Source organism: Mobula birostris, chromosome 23, assembly GCF_030028105.1.
Source record: "Mobula birostris isolate sMobBir1 chromosome 23, sMobBir1.hap1, whole genome shotgun sequence".
Lineage (NCBI taxonomy): Eukaryota > Metazoa > Chordata > Chondrichthyes > Myliobatiformes > Myliobatidae > Mobula > Mobula birostris.
The window spans coordinates 45,518,268-45,541,391 of NC_092392.1; the positions used below are offsets into that span (position 1 = coordinate 45,518,268).

At 40.4% G+C, this 23,124-nt stretch overlaps 1 protein-coding gene across 4 annotated transcripts in view; it reads left to right on the top strand.

Annotated features, from left to right (window-relative positions):
• LOC140186765 (potassium voltage-gated channel subfamily A member 3-like) overlaps positions 1-23,124 on the top strand; it is a 77,993-nt gene that overhangs the window by 14,970 nt on the left and 39,899 nt on the right. The window contains exon 2 of one of the 4 annotated variants that reach the window (XM_072241301.1): positions 7,102-7,686. The exons of the other annotated variants lie outside the window; for them this stretch is intronic. The gene's annotated coding sequence lies outside the window, so the exon portion shown is untranslated. Of the gene's footprint in view, positions 1-7,101; positions 7,687-23,124 lie in introns of those variants that run through there. 4 annotated transcript variants of the gene reach the window in all.

The following is a 23,124-nucleotide window of genomic DNA, read 5'->3' on the forward strand; positions in this document are numbered from 1 at the left end:
GTTTCTATAGAGTGCTTTATTCCTGTGATACCTGCACTGAATGCCGAGTGAAAGCAAATCTTCATGAAAGCTCAATGTAGCCATTCTACTTGAAGAGGGCAACACTGGTCCAGGGACATGTCCTTAGATGCTTCTCGCTGAGGCTTCTTTATATAATGAACCCATTCAGTCTCCTGTGTCTGTATTGATTCCAGGATAACAGTGATGTGTACCAAACCTCTTACTGCTCAGCCTATGTAAACACTTTCCACACAAGCTTGAATTGTAGGTGCTCAAGCTGTGAGATAGTTAGGCCTGATTAAGGTGAAGACGGTGCAGACATTTTCACATCACTATGAGATGTGACTTTGCATTAATTTGAGCATTCTTAAAGCACTAAATGAACTCCTGTGGAATTAAGCCAATTTCATAAACATGTAAGCCTTAGTAACAATAAATATTAACAAATGATAATATTACTTTTGTAGACAAGACACAGATACTTATAATAAAGAAAGTAGATTATAAGATGACTGAACATTACTGCTACAATAATAGATTTATGAAGTGGACTGTGAACGGAGAAGGTACAGGAATGTGGGGAGTGTGGTGTGCAAATGAGATGGCTGAAAGATCTCCCAGGACAAATGCAATATTGGATGGAAGGGTGGATATGCATACTGGTCCACATTTGATAGATCAGAAGGCAGGACTGTGACAAAGAACTGGAATTTGTTAAGAAGCCAAGGGAGAATTTGCCAATTCAATGAAAATTTTGAATTCATTGTGCAAGGATAGTGGGGAAGGTATGATGTTGATCAACTCTGCCATGGAAGGACCCAAGCCTAGTTACAAAAAGAGGAGGCTTGGGTACAGGGATAGCAACCTCATCCCGTAAAATCCTAGAACTACAGAAACACCAACAGAAGTTCCAAAGACCTCATGCATGGGAGAGGATGGATCTTCGAAGATGGACTACACCTGGGGACGACTTGAAACACTGGCCCAGAACAGAGGACTCTGGCAAGCTGCTGTCAGTGGCCAGTGTCCCAGTAGGGGTAATCAGCTTAAGAGGAAGAATGATGTTGAACAGTGAAGTCAAGGGTGATGGATAAGGAACAAGCAGTTGGGGAAGAGATGCATATAGCAGCACCTGGAAGAGATTTTCAAGATCAGAGCCAAAGTAGATTTATCATCGAAGTATGTATATGTTGCCTTATGTCATACTACCTTGAGATTCATTTTCATGCAGATATTTACAGCAAAATAAAGAAAAACAATACAATTTATAAACAAAGACTGACAATATGCAAAAGATGACAAATGCTGAAAATAGAAATCATAAATAATGCTGAGAACATGAGTTGTAGAATCCTTGAAAGTGAGCCTTAATGTTGTGGAATCAGTTCAGAGTAGAGGTGAGTGAAGCAGTCCACGCCAGTTCAGGATCCAGATGACTATAGGGTAATAACTGTTCCTGAACATGATCGTATGCGACCTAAAGCTCTTATACCCCCTACTCAATGCTTGTGGTGAAAAGAGAGCATGGCCTGGATGGTGGAGGTCTTTGATGTTGATACTGCTTTCTTGTGGTAGTGCTCCTTGTAAATGTGCTCAATGGTAGAGATTTGCCTGTGATAGACTGGCCTGTATTTACCACATTCTGTAGACTTATTTCATTCTGGCCAATGGTACTTCCAATGTTTATGTATGGGTAGAGAAGTTTGGAAAACTGAGTCTGAAATTGATGGTTAAAGAATTAGTCTTAGAGGAATGAGGTAAAACAGAAATGTTTTACATTAAATTATGCAGGATTTCCTGTAATTAAATCACCTGGGACAGTGCATGCACAAAAAATTAGAGGATGTGCAATCTCTATTTGTAATTTTGTTTGCATTTCTTTCTAAGCCTTAAATTATTATATAGCTAGTTAATAATAGTAAAGTCTTCCTATAAAGCAAAATGTAGTTTGTAGTAATTAGCTTAAATAATATTACTCTTAAGTTCTATTTTTTAGAATTTGTGCCCACTGGCCCTAGACTCCCCCATGATAGGAAGCATCCTCTCCATGTCCACTCTATCATGCCTTTTAATATTCAATAGGTTTCAATGAAATTCCACCCCCGCCCCCTATTCTTCTAAACCCCAGTGAGTACAGATCTAGAGATCAATTGCTTTTCATATGTTAAACCTTTCATTCTTGGTATCATTCTTGTGAACTTCTTCTGGATCTTCTCCAATGCCAGTACATTCTTTCTTAGATAAAGAGCCCAAAACTGCTCACAATATTCCAATACAGCCTCAGCATTATATCCTTGCTTTTGTATTCTTGTCCTTTTGAATAGAGTGCTAACATGCATTTGCTTTCCTCAACACCGAGTCAACCTGAAAGGTAATCTTTAGAGAATCCTGCATGAGGACTCCCAAGTCTCTTTTCATCTCTGATTTCTGAATTTTCTCACCTTTCAGAAAATAGTCCTTCAAACAAAGTGCATAACCATACACTTCCCTACACTATATTGCACTGCCGCTTTGTTGCCCTTTCTCCTCATCTAAGTCTTTCTACAAACTTCCTGCTCCCTCAAAACTACCTGCCTGTACAACTGTCTTTCTATCATCTGCAAACTTGGTGTACTAGGTATGATCTCTGCATTACTGAAGGTATTAGAAAGGACAAGGTTGTCAAGGGTTGGAGAAAGAAACTGAAAATAGCTGTGAATCTACAAATAAGGAACTCGTGTTATAAGGACATTAGAAACAGGAACAGGAATAGACCTATTGATCCCTTGAGTCTGTTCTGTCATTCAGTAAGATCATGGTTGCTTTAATTTTGGCCTTAACAACACTTCCCTACTGCCCTTTCATACTCCTCAATGTCCTTGTAATTCAAGTGTCTGTCAATCTCCATTGGATATGTTGAATAACTCCACAACCACTACCCTCAGGAATGGAGTATACTAAACGCTCAAAGGGAAGAAATTCCCTCTCGGTTCCCCCTAATTCTAGGTTTTCACTCAGTAAGAAAATTGTTTCAGCTTCCATGATGTCAATCTCCCTCAGAATCTCAAATGTTCTAATGATCATTTCTCCTCCTTCTAAACTTCATTCAGTATAGAACCAACCTGTACAATATCATTTGTCAAGCTAACTCTTTCATCCATGGAATTAACCTTGTGGATTTCTCTGTGCAGCTTCCAATAAGAGATGTCCTTCATTTTCTATGAAATAATGAAATTTGTCAGGATGTTGGAGCAGGGATCCAATCGCAGACCCAGTACTGTGCACACAGTGATATTAATTGAGTAACAAATCCCGAGGTACAAACAACATCAAAGTTCAGGCAGATATCAAAGCATCCAGAGAAATCCATAAACCAGAATCGAGAAACAGGTATAGTCGATATTCAGACAGACAGAGTACAGATACAAATGCTGGAAAGGCTCAAGAAAATTCACTAGGGCAATGTGGCAACAAACAGGTGAAAACACAGGACTGAACTACATTAAGCAATAGGCAGATGATAGGTGGAGCACAAAAAGATGTAGGTGGCAGCATTATAGGTAATAATAAGAAACAGATGAGAGACGGAGTACTGTACTCAGTAATACAGGGGCCGGAGTAGAGCAGGAGCAGAGACAGGAGCTCAAGGCAATGCAAAACCATAGACTGATGACTTGGGGGAAAACACACAAAAAGACAAAGTTCAACTGGAGGTACTGACAGAAATTGTAACTGTATTGAATATGTGTTTCACCAGTACCCTGTAGAACTACATCAAGATGTACCCTTTTTCATCCTCCATACCTCTTGCAATAATGTCTCATATTCCATTAGCCTTCCTCGTTACTTGCTGTACCAGGATATTAACTTCTTGTATTTCATGCTAGGATCACTACAACCCTTTGCACTGCAACGTTTTGTTTCTCATTCTGTCTTCCAAGGTGGATAATAATCTAATTTCCCCACATTACACTCTATTTGTCAAGTTCTGCCACATTCCATTTACCATTACTCTCTTGCATCTCATTATGCCACCCTCACAGCTCGCTAACCTGTCTATCTCTGAATCATCAGTAAATTTATTTGTAGAACTGTTGGTGCTTTCATCATTTATACATAGTTATTGATCACTATACATAGTGACTTATATAGGTATCCAGATTCTCTGTTTTATTTTGGTCAGTTTAACCTTCATCCATGTAAATACAGTCAGTGGCCACTTTACCAGGTACAGGAGGAATTAATAAAGTGGCCACTGAGTGTATTTCTGTACATTCGTGATCCTCAGCTGCTGTAGCCCATCCACTTCAAGAGTTGGCATGTTGTGCATTCAGAGGTGCTCTTCTGCACCCCACTGTCGTAGCACGTGATTCTTTGAGTTACTGTCACCTTCTTGTCAGCTTGAACCATTTTCCTCTGACCTCTCTCATTAACAATGCAATTTCACCCACAGAACTGCAGCTCACTGGATGCTTTCTGTTTTTTGCACCATTCTCTGTAAACACTAGAGACTGTTTTGTGTGAAAATCCCAGGAGATCAGCCTTTTTCTGAGATACTCAAACCACCCCATCTGGCACCAACAATCATCCCATGGTCAAAGTCACTTAGATCACAATTCTTCCCCATTCTGAAGCTTGGTCTGAACAACAACTGAACCTCCTGACCATGTCTGCATGCTTTGAGTTGCTGCCACATTATTGGCTGATTAGATATTTGCATTAACAAGCGGGTGTACAGATGTATCTAATAAAATGGCCACTAAGTGTATTTTATGACCTAATCACCTCTGCTCATACCTTTCACAGACTAATTAACTTTGTGCATCCTGTTTGTTGCATTCACAAAGAATGCTAACAAATATGTCAAATACAATTTCCCTTTCATAGAACCATGTTGACTCGACTTGAATGTCTTGTGATTTTCTAAATGTCCTGCTGTTACCTCCTTAATAATGGATTTCAGTATTTTCCCTATGATCGATGTTAGGCTAACTTCCCTACAATTTCCTTGAATAGTGATGTTACATTTGTGATTTTCCAGTGCTTCAGGGACCTCTTCAGAATCCAGGGAATTCTGGTAGATTACATTCAAAGCTTCCTCTATCTTGTCAGCCATTTCCTTTCTGACGTTAGGATACAGACTATTAGTTTCCTGGATCGTTAACCTTTAACATCATTACTTTGCCTACTGTTGTGTCTAGTGAAGGAGAATGATCCAAAATTCAACTTTGTATAACCATTGGATTATCTATTAATTATGACATGATCTTAGTGTCTTCTACCACAAAGACCAATTCAAAGTCATCACTTAAGCTTTATGTCATTTCACTATTTTCCTTTACTCATTTCTCAGTCTCCAAGAGGCCAGTGTTTACCGTAGCTACTTTTATTCTTTTGATATACATGTAGAAGATCTAAGTAACTGTTTTATCTGCTAGTATGCTGTATTCTCAGAGTCTGTCTTCTCTATAGGTCTTCTAGGTGTCCTTTGCTGCTCCTAAGAGTTTCTTAGTTCTCTGCCAACCACAAAGTGTCAGAACATTGTATATCTTTCAATTTCATTGCTGTCCTAACTTTCTTAGCCAGCAAAAGTTTGTGCATCCTTCCTGTAAAGCCTTTTGTTCACACTGGAAGGTTCCTCTGCTAAGATTGATGAAATACATAAATATCTGCCAATGTTTATCTGCCAATGTTGATCTGCCATATTACCCTTTACTTCATTTTCCCAGCCCATGTTTGCCAATACCATCTTTGTACCACTGTAATTCCCTTTAATTAATTTTATGATACCTAAGGTTTTTGCTCTCTACTCAATTTGAAGTTCTGCCAAGCTGTGATTACTCTTTCCTTGGAAATCCTTTACTGTAAGATCATTAATTCTTGCTGTCTCATGACACAATACTGTGTCTAAACTAGTCAGTTCACATTGTTTCCTCAAAGTATTGCTCCGAGGAATCATCTGGAGTCATTACCATCATCATTATGCGCTGTGTTGTATGACATGGGTGATCATGGTCTACCATCTGTCCCTAATCTGCAAGGATGGCTGCCTGTGGGGAAGACCCTTCTCACGCTGCTTGTCCCGTTCCTTTCTCTATCCCTGACCATGTTTATTCTTGGCATCTAGAATACCTTCTGCAAACACATCCTCAAAGCAACACTTGGTAATTTACTTTGTTCAATCTACGATAATCATTTTTACTGCCGTGTCTTCTTATAAGCTCTCATTGTTGCTTGAGTCTTATAGAATCAGAAAGTTGAATTCTTGATCTCCTAATATGCCCGATTGTAGCCTTTGCATTTTATTGTTTACTTTCATTGCATTTTCCCTGTAGCTGCTACTAAATTATGCTCTTTACATTCTGTTTTCTTTCTACTACCTCAGTGTACTTATGTATGGTGTAATCTGCTGAGATAGCACACACACTGAAGTTTTTCAAAGTATTTTGGTAATAAACTAATGTTAGCAATGTCACCACAGGATAACAGCATTAGACAGCATGGAAACAAGCCCTTCAGACCACCATGTCCATGCCAAAGTACCTATAGCATGCCAAAAACCTATAGTACCTATAGGCTTAGGCACATATATACAGCTAGGGAGCGGAGAATGAGTTTGTAAATCTAGTGGGAGCAAATCTGTTGGGAATGGCGAGGGTAGGGTGCAACAGGAGGGTGTAGGACAGGTGGTAGAGATGGAGTGCCAGGAGTGGGTGGAGTGGGTGCAGACACACCCAGTTCAGAGACACCAGGCAAGGTCATTTGATTCCAAACAATTGGTTTATTGATCATCATAGAATGTCTTTCTGCTCCTTCCCCTATTCTCAACCATGATTCCGCACTCCGTCCCGTTCCCATTCTCTGTCCACAATAGAGACCAATAGCAGAGTCAGGTTTATCAAGGTGTATGTCTTGAAATTTGTTTTTTTTTTTTGCGGCAGCAGTACAATGCAATTCCTAAAATTGCCGCAGTACTGTGCAAAGGTGTTAGGCACCCCAGCTATATAAATGTGCCTAAGACTTTTACACAGCACTGTATGTAAAGTTTGGAGGAGGGGAGAGGATGGTGGCATGACGCAGTGCGCGCGGCCGCTCCGAAATGATATCGTATTTGTTAAATAGGTACCATACACAATCCTGATTTGATGGAGACAGACGTGAGAAGCACGGAGGAACATCTGGAGAAACTTCTGAAATGCCTGCTTTGCTGCCGTTGCTACTGCGCGATCGAGAATCTCCAGAGGGGAAGGCCCCAAATCCTCTGCTTTGCCTATTGCCTGTTGCCGGGGCCGGGGTCGAAGCGCTCGGCAGAGATGGTGCTCGGTGCTCGGTGTCGGAGGGCTGGTCGGAGGCTCGAAGTTTTCGGATGGGCTCAAGAGTCGGCAGTGGTTGGATGCTTCCAAGATGCTGCATTGACAAGTTTGCGGCGCTGGAGGTTCATGGCAGGAAGGGAGTTTCTCTTCCTTCTACCGTCTGCGTGAGATGATGGGACTTTCGAGAGACTTTGAGACCTTTTTTGACCATGCCCATGATCTGTTCTTTATCAAATTACGGTATTGCTTTGCACTATTGTAACTATATGTTATAATTATGTGTTTTTTGTGGTTTTTTTAGTCTTGGTTTGTCTTGTGTTTCTGTGATATAATTCTGGAGGAACATTGTATCATTTCTTAATGCATGCATTACTAAATGACAATAAAAGAGGACTGCGTGTCCTCATAATCTAATCTAATCTATACTAATTTCATTTCCCAGGGACTTAATCTGCAGCCCAATATGCCTCAGCAATTCTAGTGTTCATTCAGATGTTTCTTAAATTTTTAGAGTTACCTGCCTCTATCACCTTCTCAGTCAGGGCATTCTCGATTGCAGTAATTTTTTATGGGTGAAAAAAAATCCATTTAATCCCCTCTAATCCTTCTGTCTTTCGCAGCCATGGAGAGAAGTTTCTTACCATCTGTCCTTTCTGTACCTCCCATCATCCCCTTTGTGGCTCCTCTGTTCCAGGGAAAGCAAACCTAGCCTATCTATTCCTTCCTCATAACTGAAACCAGAATCTAGAATCACTTCTGCTCCTTCTCCAGTGCCGTCATGTCCCTCCTGTGATGTGGTGACCATTGCTGCACACAACATTTCAGTTGTACTAACACTTCCTTGACCTTACAAGTGAAGGCAAGTATGCTGTACTGTATACTTTCTTCACCATGCAATTTGTTCGGTTAATTTAAGCAATATTTAGGGCATTGTACCGCGGTGCTAAAAAAAAACAAGTTGCTGGAAGAACTTTACAGGTCAGGCAGCAACTATGGAGATCTTGGTAGCGAGAGCTTGATGGACAGATGGAAGCAGCTGGCGGGGGCGGAGGGGGGGAGCGCTGGAGATAGTGATAGAGGATAGAGAGTAATCAGTCCAGACAACAAAGGGCTAAAGATCATGGAATCTGAGCAGGAAGGAATGTCATGAGTGGTGGGCAAATAGGAACAGATGGGAATGGAATAGAAGACTAAATGAGTTGAGCATGTGAGTCAAAGACCAATGAAACTTGTTTGAGAAAGGGAAAGAAATTGGCTACCTGGGGACATGTTACCAGGGGTGAATTCCAATCTCCCATATAACGAAGTCAAGCGATAGCCATCTCAGCAGAACCTCCAAGTAACTTGTCACTGATTAACTGGACTCTGAAAACACAACTCACACTTTATCTACATGTGCACAAAGAGAACATCATGGACCCTGTCTCCAAACTATTCTGAAGTTTGAACAAAGAATCTCCATTTTATACAGAATTGTCTAAGAGTTATGGGTGTTGACCAATTAGGAATCCTGTGAATGTTCAAATTATTTATTCGCATGATCAATCATTATTCATAATACAGGTGTTAAAAGTCACTGGAAACTCCAAGTTAACAACTGATAATACCTTGAAGTTAGTAAAATAATTGTTCCCAATTGGTGTGTGCTTTGCATCCTTCGATTACATCTTAATTTTGTCTCAGTAAGCCAAATGGCGCCAGTCCCCTGTTGGACAAAAGGGAATCTGCATTCAGACCTTTCTTGTATGGTTGACTGTACACTATTTGTAAACTAAATGGACATTTACTTAACCATTGGCTTGCTGCAACTTCCTCACCAGGATCCACCTTTTGATTCCCAACTCCTGGATCACCCCTCCCCTTCACCTCATTATACTCCCCCTTATACATGATCCGGAAGCGGGGTTTGATTCAAAGTGTCAGCTGTCCCCTTGCCTTCACAGGTGCCGCCTGGCCTGCTGAGATCCTCCAGCAGCTTGTATTTTAGCTCCAGATCCTAGTATTTGCAATCTCTTGTCTCTGTGTGTAATGCACATTCTGTAATAGGGCAATCTATTATTCCCACTGGTGACTTTTCACCTTGATGATTTCTTATCCCTACCTAATTCCCCATCCCTGTTGTAATCAAAGCCTTTATTAATCGGGCCACCCACCTCCTTTCTGCCTAAACACAAGAGATTCTGTGGATGCTGGAAATCCAGAGTAACCCACACAAAATGCTGAAGAAACTCAGCAGGTCAGGTTGTGTGTCACTCCTTTCTGCCAATCTTTCTGAAATATCATATACTCCTAAACATTCAGTTTGAGGCTTGGCCACCTAACAACTACATAGTAGTTGTGAGATAGTATCTATTTATTTTTATTAGTGTCATCGGCTCACATACCTTGTTATAAATACTGGGTGCATTCAGATATAGAGCTTTAATTTTATCTTACCATTTCTGCTTCTTCTGAATCTACCTTCTTGTGCACTCTTCCACTTGTCACTCTGTCCCATCCTTGGGCACTGTTACTGTTGATATAGTGACTTTCACTGTTGCCTTTTCCTTTCCTTTTCCCTTCACCTGCATTCCTAACTTGTATTTCCAGATCAGCATTTCTCCTTTCTGATTCTACCTTCGGTTTCTATGCCCCTGAAGAGATGGTTTACAAAAGAAAACTGTCCAAGTATTGGTGAACATTCCCACTGAGATGCAACTTTTCTGACTTGCAGGGGCCCTGACTCCCCCAGAAACGCACACTCTTTGGAAACGCATGTCAGTTATTAGACAGTGAATTCATGGGATAGAGTACACTAGAATACACATAATATAGAAAGTTTTAATCAAAAATTAGTTCATTGTGAAGGAATAGTGGATAGATTGATTATGGACATTAATGTAGAGAAGGTAAACTGTGAGAATGTTTTGCTGTTGTGTATTACTGTAAGAGTCGCAAATTTCTACCGATGTACAGTGGAGAGCATTCTAACTAGCTGCTTCACCGTCTGGTAAGGGGGAGGGTGCTACTGCACAGGACTGAAGTAAGCTGTGGAATGTTGTAAAATTAGTCAGCTCCATCATGGACACAAGCCTCTGTAGTATGCAAGACATCCAAGTCATCTTCAAATGTGGTGCCTCAAAAAGTGGTGGACTCACACCACCTAAGATATGTCCTCTTCTTGTTACCCTCAGGAAGGAGGTACAGAAGCCTGAAAGTGCACACTCAACGATTCAGGAACAGCTTCTTCCCTTCTGTCATCCCATTCCTAAATGGACATTGAACCCATGAACACTACCTCACTACTTCTTTATTTCTGTTTCTGCAATACATTTAATTTAACTATTTAATATATATATTTGCTATAATTCATTTTGTTCTATATTATCATATATTGCATTGTACCGCTGCTGCAAAGTTAACACATTTCATGATATATGCTGGTGATATTAAACCTGATTCTGAACGCACACAAAATGCTGGAGGAACTCTGCAGCTCAGGCAGTATCTCTAGAGAGCAATAGGCCTCGGAAGAGCCACTGGGTTCTGATGCTGTCAGAGATGTTATCGAAATTCTGAGACTTATGGATAGGACTGCAGTTCAAACTAACTGTAGTTCATAATGACCTCTTCCAGTTTGTTTTTCGTGTTGTCATCCATTTTTTCTTGTTGCCCATTGGCAGGCTGGGGGCTTGGGGGATCTGTTAGTTTTTGTGCAAAAGAGGGGTGTTTGTGAGTTTTTCTTTCTTTTTCTTTTAGTTTTCATGTGGGGGGAGATTGACGTCTTTCTTTCAACTACTTATATAGTTTTCTGTATTCTATGACTATCTGGAGAAAACAAATCTCAGAGTTGTATTCTGCCTACACACTTTGATAATAAAATTAACCTTTGAACCTTAATAAACCGTTAATGTTTTAGTCCAGGTCCCTTCATCATCATCTGCAGAATCTTGCGTTTTTTGTAATTAATTTAAAAGATATAAATGGAATTGGCAAAGCCAACTTTTATTGACCATTCCTAATTGGTCTTGAGAATTGTTGAAAAGCTGCCTACTTGGAACAATACAGTCCTTTAGAAGTAATTCCACACTGCAGTTGGGCAGGGAACTTCAGGATTCATGCTGTGCAACAGTGAAGCAATGGTGAAAATAGTTTGTGATCTGTTTGACAAACCGCAAGTACCGTACAAGTGTTGGTGCTACCAAGTGATTGCTCCATTTGTATGTACTTCTTACTGGTGCTGTCAGAATATCTTGGCGTGTAACATTATTTTATGGACTGTTCACATTGCAGCTTTAGTATAGCTGTGGCAAATAGTGTAAGTACTTAGGAAAAGCAACACACATCAAAGTTGCTGGTGAGCGCAGCAGGCCAGGCAGCATCTCTAGGAAGAGGTACAGTCGACGTTTTGGGCCGAGACCCTTCGTCAGAGCTAACTGAAAGAAGAGCTAGTAAGAAATTTGAAAGTGGGAGTGGGAGGAGGAGATCCGAAATGATAGAAGACAGGAGGGGGAGGGATGGAGTTAAAAGCTGGAAAGTTGACTGGCAAAAGGGATATGAGAGGATCATGGGACAGGAGGCCTAGGGAGAAAGAAAAGGGGGAGGGGGTGAAACTCAGAGGATGGGCAAGGGGTATAGTCAGAGGGACAGAGGGAGAAAAAGGAGAGAGAGAAAAAGAATGTGTGTATATAAATAAATAACGGATGGGGTATGAGGGGGAGATGGGGCATTAGCGTAAGTTTCCTACTTCTTCGGCAAGGACTCTCCCACCCCCACCGATGACCCCTTCTCCCGTCTTCAACCCTCCTCCTCTTCATGGACACCCCGCTCTGGTCTTCTGCCTGCTCTGGATCTCTTTATTGCTAACTGCCGACAGGACATCAACCGTCTCGACTTCACTGCACTTTGTTCCCATTCCAACCTCACTCCTTCCGAACGCTCTGCTCTCCACTCCCTCCGCACTAATCCTAACCGCACTATAAAACCCACCGATAAGGGGGGCACTGTTCTAGTCTGGCGCACTGACCTCTACCTTGCCGAGGCACAGCGACAACTCGCGGATACCTCCTCTTATTTACCCCTCAATCGTGACCCGCTAAGGTGCACCAGGCCATTGTCTCCCGCACCATCACCGACTTTATCCGCTCAGGGGATCTCCCATCCACTGCTACTAGCCTTATATTTCCCACACCCTGCACTTTCCGTTTCTACCTCCTACCTAAGATCCACAAACCTGCCTCTCCTGGTAGACCTATTGTCTCAGCTTGCTCCTGCCCCAGCGAACTAATTTCTGCATACCTTGACATTGTTTTATCCCCACTTGTTCAATCATTTCCTATCTATGTTCGTGACACCTCTCACGCTCTGAAACTTTTCGATGATTTTAAGTTCCCTGACCCCCCCAACTTTATTTTCACCATGGATGTCCAGTCCCTATATACTTCCATCCCCCATCAGGAAGGTCTTAAAGCTCTCCGCTTCTTTTTAGATTCCAGACCTAACCAGTTCCCCTCTACCACCACTCTGCTCCATCTAGCGGAATTAGTCCTTACTCTTAATAATTTCTCTTTAGGCTCCTCCCACTTCCTCCAAACTAAAGGTGTAGCCATGGGCACCTGTATGGGTCCTAGATATGCCTGCCTTTTTGTTGGCTTTGTGGAACAATCTATATTCCAAACTTATTCTGGTATCTGTCCCCCACTTTTCCTTCACTACATCGACGACTGCATTGGCGCTGCTTCCTGCACGCATGCTGAGCTCGTTGACTTCATTAACTTTGCCTCCAACTTTCACCCTGCTCTCAAGTTTACCTGGTCCATTTCCGGCACCTCCCTCCCCTTTCTAGATCTTTCTGTCTCTATCTCTGGAGACAGCTTATCTATTGATGTCTACTATAAGCCTACTGACTCTTACAGCTATCTGGACTATTCCTCTTCTCATCCTGTCTCTTGCAAAAATGCCATCCCCTTCTTGCAATTCCTCCATCTCCGCCGCATCTGCTCTCAGGATGAGACTTTTCATTCCAGGACGAAGGAGATGCTCTCCTTTTTTAAAGAAAGGGGCTTCCCTTCCTCCACCATCAACTCTGCTCTCAAACGCATCTCCCCCATTTCATGTACACCTGCTCTCACTCCAACCTCCCGCCACCCTATTAGGAATAGGGTTCCCCTTGTCCTCACCTACCACCCCACCAGCCTCCGGGTCCAACATATAATTTTCCGTAACTTTCACCACCCCCAACGGGATCCCACCACTAAGCACATCTTTCCCTTCCACCCCCCCGCTTTCCGCAGGGATCGCTCCCTACACGACTTCCTTGTCCATTTGACTTCCCCCCATCCCTCCCCACCGATCTCCCTCCTGGCACTTATCCTTGTAAGCGGAACAAGTGCTACACATGCCCTTACACTTCCTCCCTCACTACCATTCAGGGGCCCACACAGTCCTTCCAGGTAAGGCAACAGTTCACCTGTGAGTCGGCTGGGGTGATATACTGCGTCCGGTGCTCCCAATGTGGCCTTCTATATATTGGCGAGACCCGACGCAGACTGGGAGATCATTTCACTGAACACCTACACTCTGTCCGCCAGAGAAAGCAGGATCTCCCAGTGGCCACACATTTTAATTCCACAACCCATTCCCATTCTGATATGTCTATCCACGGCCTCCTCTACTGTCAAGATGAAGCCACACTCAGGTTGGAGGAACAACACCTTATATTCCAACCTGATGGCATGAACATTGACTTCTCAAACTTCTGCTAATGCCCCACCTCCCTGTCGTACCCCATCTGTTATTTATTTATATACAAAAATTCTTTCTCTCTCTCTCCTTTTTCTCCCTCTGCCCCCCTCACTATACCCCTTGCCCATCCTCTGGGCTTCCCCCCCCACCTTTTCTTTCTCCGTAGGCCTCCTGTCCCATGATCCTCTCATATCCCTTTTGCCAATCAACTGTCCAGCTCTTGGCTCCATCCCTCCCCCTCCTGTCTTCTCCTATCATTTCGGATCTCCCCCTCCCTCTCCCACTTTCAAATCTCTTACTAGCTCTTCTTTCAGTTAGTCCTGACGAAGGGTTTCGGCCTGAAACGTCGACTGTACCTCTTCCTAGAGATGCTGCCTGGCCTGCTGCGTTCACCAGCAACATTTATGTGTGTTGCTAGAAATTCCAGCATCTGCAGATTTCCTCGTGTGTAAGTACTTAGGATGATGGATTTCAAGAGGTTTTGAACTTTTGATTCATCCAGTTTAGTCATGAGGAACCAAACTTATCTTGAGAGTAAGCTAGTTAGCAGATAGTGATAAATTGTGAATTGGTTAATTATTATCAGATATACCAAGATACAGTGAAAAACTTTCTTCTGCATTCTATCTATACAGATCATTTCAATGCAACAGTACATTGGGTTAGTATGAGGGAAAACAATAACAGAATGTAGAATACAGTGTTACATATACAGAGGAAATGCAATGCAGGCAGACAGTATGGTGCAAGTCCAAAATGAGGTACATTGTAGGGTCAAGAGTCCAAATCATTGTATTAGAGGATCATTCAAATGTCTTGTAACTGTGAGAAAGCAGCTGTCATTGAGTCTGGTGGAACATGCGTTCAGTATGCCTCACAATATGATGAGGCCTTAATGTGAAGAGGATAATTTGTTCTTTAAGTACAATGTAATTCCTACCTTTACTGCTGTGCACAGATAGGAAACAGGAGAAGGTGAGGTTAAACAGATATAGAGCTTGCTTTTGTTTCCTCGCCATCTCTTCCAACCCTTGGCAACCATGCCCATCGGGACACGGCTAGCTGGTTGGTGATGTTACTGTGCAATTCTTGGCTGATAGACTTTAAAGTTCCCCTCCAGGCAGACTACTAATTCATAAATTGAAATGGTATAAGTGAAGTTACAGGAAGCATCCGAACTCATGTTTGACTCAATGCCCTGAGATGCCATGGTGCCTGAAGTCAATATTAAGGACTTTGAGGACCATTCATTCCTGCCTAAATACCACTGTCTGCAATCTTTAGTGCAGCTGTTCTGTCAGAGAGGACATATGGTATGAGAGTTTGGACAACTAACTGGAAGATATAATGTTTATGAATGTAACTCTTGTTGGGCTTTAGCTTGACTAGTCAGCCTTCCCAATTTAGCCGTAAGATCAAGAGGGTTATAAGCGTCATTGCTATGCCCAAATCTGGTGCGTAGACTGATGACAGATGGTCTAGTTTTATACTTACTGAGTACTGAATGCAACTGCATGGTTTGCTAGGCCACCTCAAGGCAGTTCAGGGTTAACAACATTACTGTGAGTTTAAGTTACATATTGACTTGATTCCTTTCCCTAAAGAACATTAATGAATCAAGTAAATTATTTTGCAGCAATTTCATGCTTTTATGCTGATTTATAGTTTTAATTTCATCTTATTTAATTAACCAGATTTAAATTTCTTAGCTGCTGTGGTTTGAGTTGAATCAGACCTCTGGGTTATGAATCCAGCAGTTTAACCACTATGTTGCCACTCCCACAAAATTGAAGTGACCATTAAAAGAAAATTGGCTTTATATGAATACACACCATTCAGGTCACAAACAGTTGTAAGTTTATGAAAATAAAGTGCTGCCCACATGCTTAAAAAAGTTTGTTCTTAACTATCTGTTTATATAGAAATTGAAAATATAAAAACAGACTTCTGTCCATTCAGTTCATGCCATCACTGATCCTCTGCAAGAAAAAATTGTTAGAATCAAATTTATTGGGTCTATCCAAAATAATTCTTGAACTTTCATCAAACTTCTTGTGAGATCATTGTCCTTTGGCAATTCCTACTGATAGATTTACTCTTAACTGTTGACACTGAAATTAAATTTTACAACCTCTTATCTTTCAAATAAAGAACTTTTTCTTGTTTTCTCCTGTAGATCTCTTGCATTTTATAAGTGCTCTTCTATTCTTGACTCCCTGATTCTGCTTTTGTACCCTATTAGAGGATGTTGTGTCATTTTCATTCAGCAAAACAAAGTTTTATTTTCCTATTTATATTTTTCATAAAAATAGAATTCCTAATTTGTGTTACATACTGTTTAGAGCTTCAATAGTATTCCCGTGACGTGGAGATCAATCATGCATTTGGTGATCTAACTGAGGGTTCAGTTAGAATTTCACATAAAATCATGTACAACCACTTTCCCTTTCTCCGCAAGTCTTTAACTCTGTTTCCTTATCCATAGCTTTCTCAAACTTAGAAGGTGCATGTGAAATCCTACCAATTTATACCTTATTTTCTGTGGATCACATCCATTTCAGAGCATAAGTACTGCAGTTATGCTTTATGAAAATACATCACAACATTTTGTTCCCTCACCTTATCAACCTGTCACTGACCAGAAATGTTAACTATTTATCTGTTCAAAGAAGCTGCCAGTAGCTTGCTTATTTATTTATTTATTTGTAGAATACAGCGCAGAATAGGTCCTTCCGGCACTTTAAACCATGCCGCCCAGCAATAACACAATTTAATCCTAGCCTGATCATGGGACAATTTTACAAAGACCAATTAATCTCCTAACCGGTACGTATTTGCACTGTGGGAGGAAATCGGAGCTGCTGGAGGAAACGCACGCAGTCACAGAGAGAATGTATAAACTCCTTACAGGCAGTGGTGGGAATTGAACCCGGGTCTCCTGAACTTGCCTTTGCTGAGTTGCAAAACAAATGTATCAATTGCAAGTTTCAGCACCAACTTCTCCATATCACCTGATCAATAAAAATCGACACAATGCACAGAACTGAATGTGAAAGATGATCACTGCCCAATTCCAACCGCAGCAAGGATATTAACCCCTGCTGTTTTACTCTGATGTAAATTTTAATGTATTGTCAATTTTATTCTAGTTTGTTGTTTCTCTCAACATCATATCACTAAAGCTTTATTAATGATGCTCTCTGTTGTATGTGATCAAATGCTTCTTCAAGAGTCTTTTACACTACATTTCCTCTTCAAAGAATTTGATGAAGTTATTTGCAAATTCTGGGTGGTGGGGTGGAGATACATCTCCACCAAAAGAGGTGTAAGGCACCTCTTCTCTCTGCTATCCTGTAGGTCATTCTTGGGCAAAGTGGATCACCTGCTTAGACCCCCGATCAGGATCACGTGAAGCCATGGAAGCAGGTGGTGGTTGGTCATATGAGCAGCTGGTGCATATCACAAGTCCTGGTTATGGGACCACCGGCGCCAGCCAGACAATCTCTGAAGAGCATTAATAATGGTTGGGATCACCTGTCTTGTAAAGACACTGCCCAGAAGAAGGCAATGGCAAATCAGATCAGGATAAAAAATTGCCAAGGACAATCATGGTCATAGAAAGACCATGATCACTCACATCATACGAGACTGCACATAATGAAGATGATTAGCAGATTCTTAACAACAATATTATAGCTTCTGAGCAAATACATTTATTAACAAAATTAAGTAAATACTTTATAATTTGATAGACCAGAAGATGGAAAATCAATAATACATTGGATTAGGTCTGTGCACTAAATTGAATGGGAAATCTCAAAATTAATTAATAACCTATTGGCATAATTTAAATGCCATACACATGCATAACAAAGCTCTTGTACTAGCTATATGAATAAAAGTATTTAGTATTTGGAGAATGGAGAGTGTGGACAATGAAAGGGGTCAGGCTGAAATTATTTTTTAAAGGAACTTTTGGCTCTGGGACAAGACTGAATGAATGAAGGAAAACCAGCTCATATTTGTTAAAAGCTGATTGGATTTAATTAATTCAAATTAATCTTTTTCTGAAGTTAATAGAAAAAGTTGATGAATTTTTCATAAGGCATCTGACAATGTTCTACATAAATGCAAAGTTAATACAATTGAGGCCCATGGAATAATAGGTCAGTGGCAGCTTGAATATAAAATATGGAAGGAGATAAGTGGAGATTTATGGTAAATGGTTGTTTCTCAGACTGGAGGATTGTAGACAGCAATGTTTCCAGCATGTCATGACACAAAACTCAGAAGAGTAGTGTACAATGCGATGGATAGAGATCAACTATGAATTTATATCAGCAGGCTGACAGATTGTCAGACAAATGGCAAGTGGAATTTAATATAGAGGCATATGAACTGACATATGTACTTCTGCAGGAAAAGCAAGCAGAGACAATACAGATTATGGAGTAGAGATCTTAGGAGGTATGCAGGAACAGAGAATATGTATACTTTGAAAATGAAAGGGTGTGTATTGCTGGGATGCACACTACTTGGATTGAATTACAATTTCTTTGCTGTGGTAATTTTAAATTACAGGATTTTTTAGTAAAGCAAATGGGATCCTTGCTTTTACATATAGAGGGATGCAGTACAGTGAAATTATTTTGAATATTTATAAAGGACTGGGTAGTTCATAATTGGAGTATACTACTCAATTCTAGTCACTACATTTTAGATGGGAGGAGAGGACACAGGGAAAAAATACTGGCCTGCTTCCAGGATGAAGAATTTCAACTAAACATTAGACTGCAGACTTGGGATTGATCCTCATGTAACAAAGAAGCTGAAAGAAAAAATATCAGAGGTGCAAAACCTTCTCTTGCTTAGATGAGTCCTACTCCAAACAACCTGAAAAGTACAATGCTATCTGAGTGACCTTCCATTTACCACCATAAATATATACTCCCTCAATATTTATAGTGGTAGATGAGATGCCAATCAGAATAGCATGCTATTCTGATTGAAACTCTCAGCAGATCAGGTAGCATCTGTGGAAAGAGAATCAGAGTAAAAGACTGCAGGAAGGAGAGCAAACATGTCAATTTTAAGTTACTGAGGGGTGAAAGAGGGATAGATAGAACAAAGGGAATAGTTCTCTTTTGGCAAGGTCAAGAGTTGCCATTGCAATAAAGGTATTGATAACCTACCTATCTGGGTGATAGTTTAATGAGGACTAACAAATAAAATAAATAAATAGAGAAACTTGAAAGGCTTAAGAGGAGAACATTCAGAGAGATGACACAAAGCAAAGTAAAAGGAGTAACATGCCTGACTACTGAGTGTAGATCCAGTAATTGACTCCCTTGACTACTGGCATATTGCAGAAGCTCGTGTTTAATTGACAGCTTCTCCCAAGCCAGTGAACTCTATTACCTAGAAGGACAAAGGGAACAGGCTCAAGGGAGCACCACCATCTGTGCTTGCTTCTTTGAATCAGAATCTCAGAATTTCCTTCCTAATAAATCTGTGGAGGTACTTTAACCTCATCGGTTTAAAATGACAGTTAATGCACCAGTTCCTCAAGAGCAATAAGCAATGGCAATAAATGTTGTTCTTGCTAGAACAGCCAACATTTTACTTATCAAACAACATCGGTATCTATAGGTAGTGAAAGAGATCCCAAATTACCTCACAAAGAAAGCTTTCCAATTACAGGCAACTCCCATAATGCAAGGAGTGGGGGTCTGGAATTGCATTCCCTGAAAACGATCCATATTGCAATTTTTGTGTAACATGAAACTTCATCGTCTGCACATGCGTCAAGAATCTTGAGTTCAATTTGTGCCTATTTACTTTAACTATGTGAGTTCTGTGAAAGCATATTTTATTCTGCATCTAAAAATTTTGGGGTGGTTATTTACAAATTCAGTTAAGGCAAATTTCTATTCTACAAGCAGCCATAAAGTGACGAGGGTGGGGGTTGCCTGTACATCAGTTTGGAGAAAAATATTGATTATATTTTAATTATTTAAAAAATATTTTCATTAGTAATGATGAATTACTTCTGATCATCATTTATTAAGGGATCAAAATACCCAGGAAATATTTCTCATTGTTAATTTGACATGAGGATTTATCCATTCATGCAGTTTTGAATTTTAGTGGAAGTAGAGGACATTGCCTTTAACCAAGTTCTGAATCAGTTTTTGCCCTGTTAAATGTGACAGCTGTCAGCCTCTAAGTAAATATAAAAGTATTAAGATCAAATCATCTGTGATTTCTCCTGCACAGCCATATTTGGAGAAACTGTCCTATGTACAACTTAAACATGATGGAGTGTGGCACCAAGGTATCAGGCACAATAGCAATCATTCTGTGTGGTATAGCAGTTTATCTCACATGCATGTGCCACACTGAAGAGAGTGCTGGTACGTACACATTGAACAGCCACAGAGTGGAAAAAATGACAAGGTGTCCTCTTTCGGCATTTATTTGCTTTTGTTCATTCTGTAACAGGTCTTCCTGTGATTTCTAGCTTGGTCTTCATCAGACAGCACAGTTCTATTCACTCTTGTCCATTTCCCCCATTTCTCACAATCCTAGCTATTTATGTCAATATAGAACACAGAACATAGATGTTACAGCACAGTACGGGCACTTCAGCCCACAATATTTGTTGACCATTTAAGTTGCACTAAGATCAATCTTACCCTTCCCTCCCACATAGCCCACCATTTTTCTGTCATCCATGTGCCTATCTAAGAGTTTTTTAAATGTCTCTAATGTATCTGCCTCTACTCCCAGCAGGGTATTCTCCACATCCCCCAATGTCTGTGTAAAATACTTACCTCTGATTTCAATATACTGGGGACCATTCTCATTTTGACATCATTGATTTGTTGAAAGAAGTGAACATGATGTACAAATTTAAAATTAGAATTGATGTTCCTAAAATACGATACCCACTGCATGCACGCACACTACTAATAATAATAACTTTATTTATATAGCACCTTTCATACATTAATATGCAAGCTCAAAGAGCTTTACGTAGATTGTAAGGATTAATGGATAGAGTCACAAAAATGAGACAAAATTAAAAATCATAGGTAAAGATAAATATTATATTAAAAATTTCAAAGTAATTTATTATCAAAGTACAAATATGTCTCCATATACAACCCCGAGCTTCATTTTCTTGTGGGCATACTCAATAAATTCATAGAATAATAACCATAAAGAATCGATGAAAGATTGCACCAACTCAGGGGTCAACCAGTATGCAAATGACAACAAACTATGCAAATACAAAAAGAAAGAAATGATAATAATAATAATAAGCAAATAAGCAACAAATATCAGGAATATGAGATGACGAGTCCTTGAAGGTGAGTACATAGGTTGTGGGAACATTTTAACCATGTGACAAGTGAAGTTATCCCCTTTGGTTCAAGAGCCTTATGGATGAAGGGTAATAACTGTTCTTGAACCTGGTGATGTAAGTCTTGAGGCTCCTTTACCTTCTTCCTGATGGCAGCCGTGAGAAGAGAGCATGGCCTGGGTGATGGGGGTCTCTGATGATGGATGCTACTTTCCTGCAACAGCGTTTTGTAATAGATGTGCTCAATGATGGGGAGGGTTTTTCCTGTGGTGGACTGGGCTATATCCACTACTTTTTGAAGTAAATAAAATGTAATTGAATGTACTAAGTTATATTAATATAATCAACATCAACAGGCATTAAGTGATCCTATAAGTAGGCCAAATTAAAAAAGTAGGTTTTTAGAAGAAAAGACTATGCAATGTTTGTTGGTGGGTACCTTAGCAAATCTGACAGATGTATGCAGGTTGAAGCAATGTTGTCAATCAGAGTACAACATAGATCTGACGCCAATACTGTCCAATTGGAACTCAGCATCCGGGGTACTGCCCTCTCTTAAACTTGCATGGCTGAATGTTCATTTAGGAACAGGAATGAACTTACTCCTAATCAATGCACTTCAAAGGAATCACCACCTTACAATTTAGTTCCTGACTGATTTAACCTGGCTGCTAATAAAATTATTTAAGTGTTGACAGTTTCTCAAGTTGTTTCAAGTGTAATATATAGAGGGAGTGTTGTGCCAGCTCTGAATGATTTTTTTCAGTGACTTCAGTGTTTCTGCACTAAACAGCTGCAGCCGGACATGGTTACATTAGGAAGAATTTGATTTGGAGTGTAGAATGACTGGCAGACAGAGTAGAGGCCACACAGAACATAGCTAGCCATGTGAAGTAGGAGATATGGTGGGCAGGCGAGGGGTTTAGGGAGGTGGTAGGGCTCAGCTAGGAAAATGCTCCTGAAATGTTTGCCTACCGTGTTTGGGAGGCAATTCTTCCCGAAGTTCAGTGAGAAACAATGTGGAACATGTCTTCTCTTCAATACAGTCACACTGACTGATATCTCCCAGCTGCTGCAGTTACAGCTGCAAACTTGGAAATGCATAAGGACAAATTTGCCATTGACTGTCATGGTGAGCAGATATTTGCATGAGGAGGAAATGAGACGAAGCAACCTAGATAGTAATTTTTTGTCCGTGTTCTTCAGGAATAGCTTGACTGAGTCTGAGAACGATAATTGTAATATCAATTCCCCATTCACCAATATTCCCATGCCTTACCTGACCTTTCTCATTAATAATTGCAAGATCTACACCGCTATAGTAGAAATCAAGTCATTGGAAAGTAATTATTTTGATATAAATTTATGAAGGAAATGCTGCAATATCATAATTTCTTTTTCTAGTCAACATTGTGCATTCTCATAGTATTTGTCTTCTGCCTTTACCTCAAACTTTTTGCATAGTGACTTCAGTATGACTGTGAGAGAGGTCCTGATCTACAGTGGAAATAGCAAAAGTCCTTATGAGGGAAGGAACTACATGGGAATACCACTTCTCCACTCACGGTCTTTTACATGATCTTTTTCTCCAGTCATAATCCTAACGTTAAAATTTATATTTGTTTTTTATTGCTTGCTGCTCTGTCAAATTACAGAAACGCCTGTTCCCTATCCAAAACAACATACGCATGCAAAATGCTGGAGGAACTCAGCATCTCAAGCAGTTTCTATGGAAATGAATAA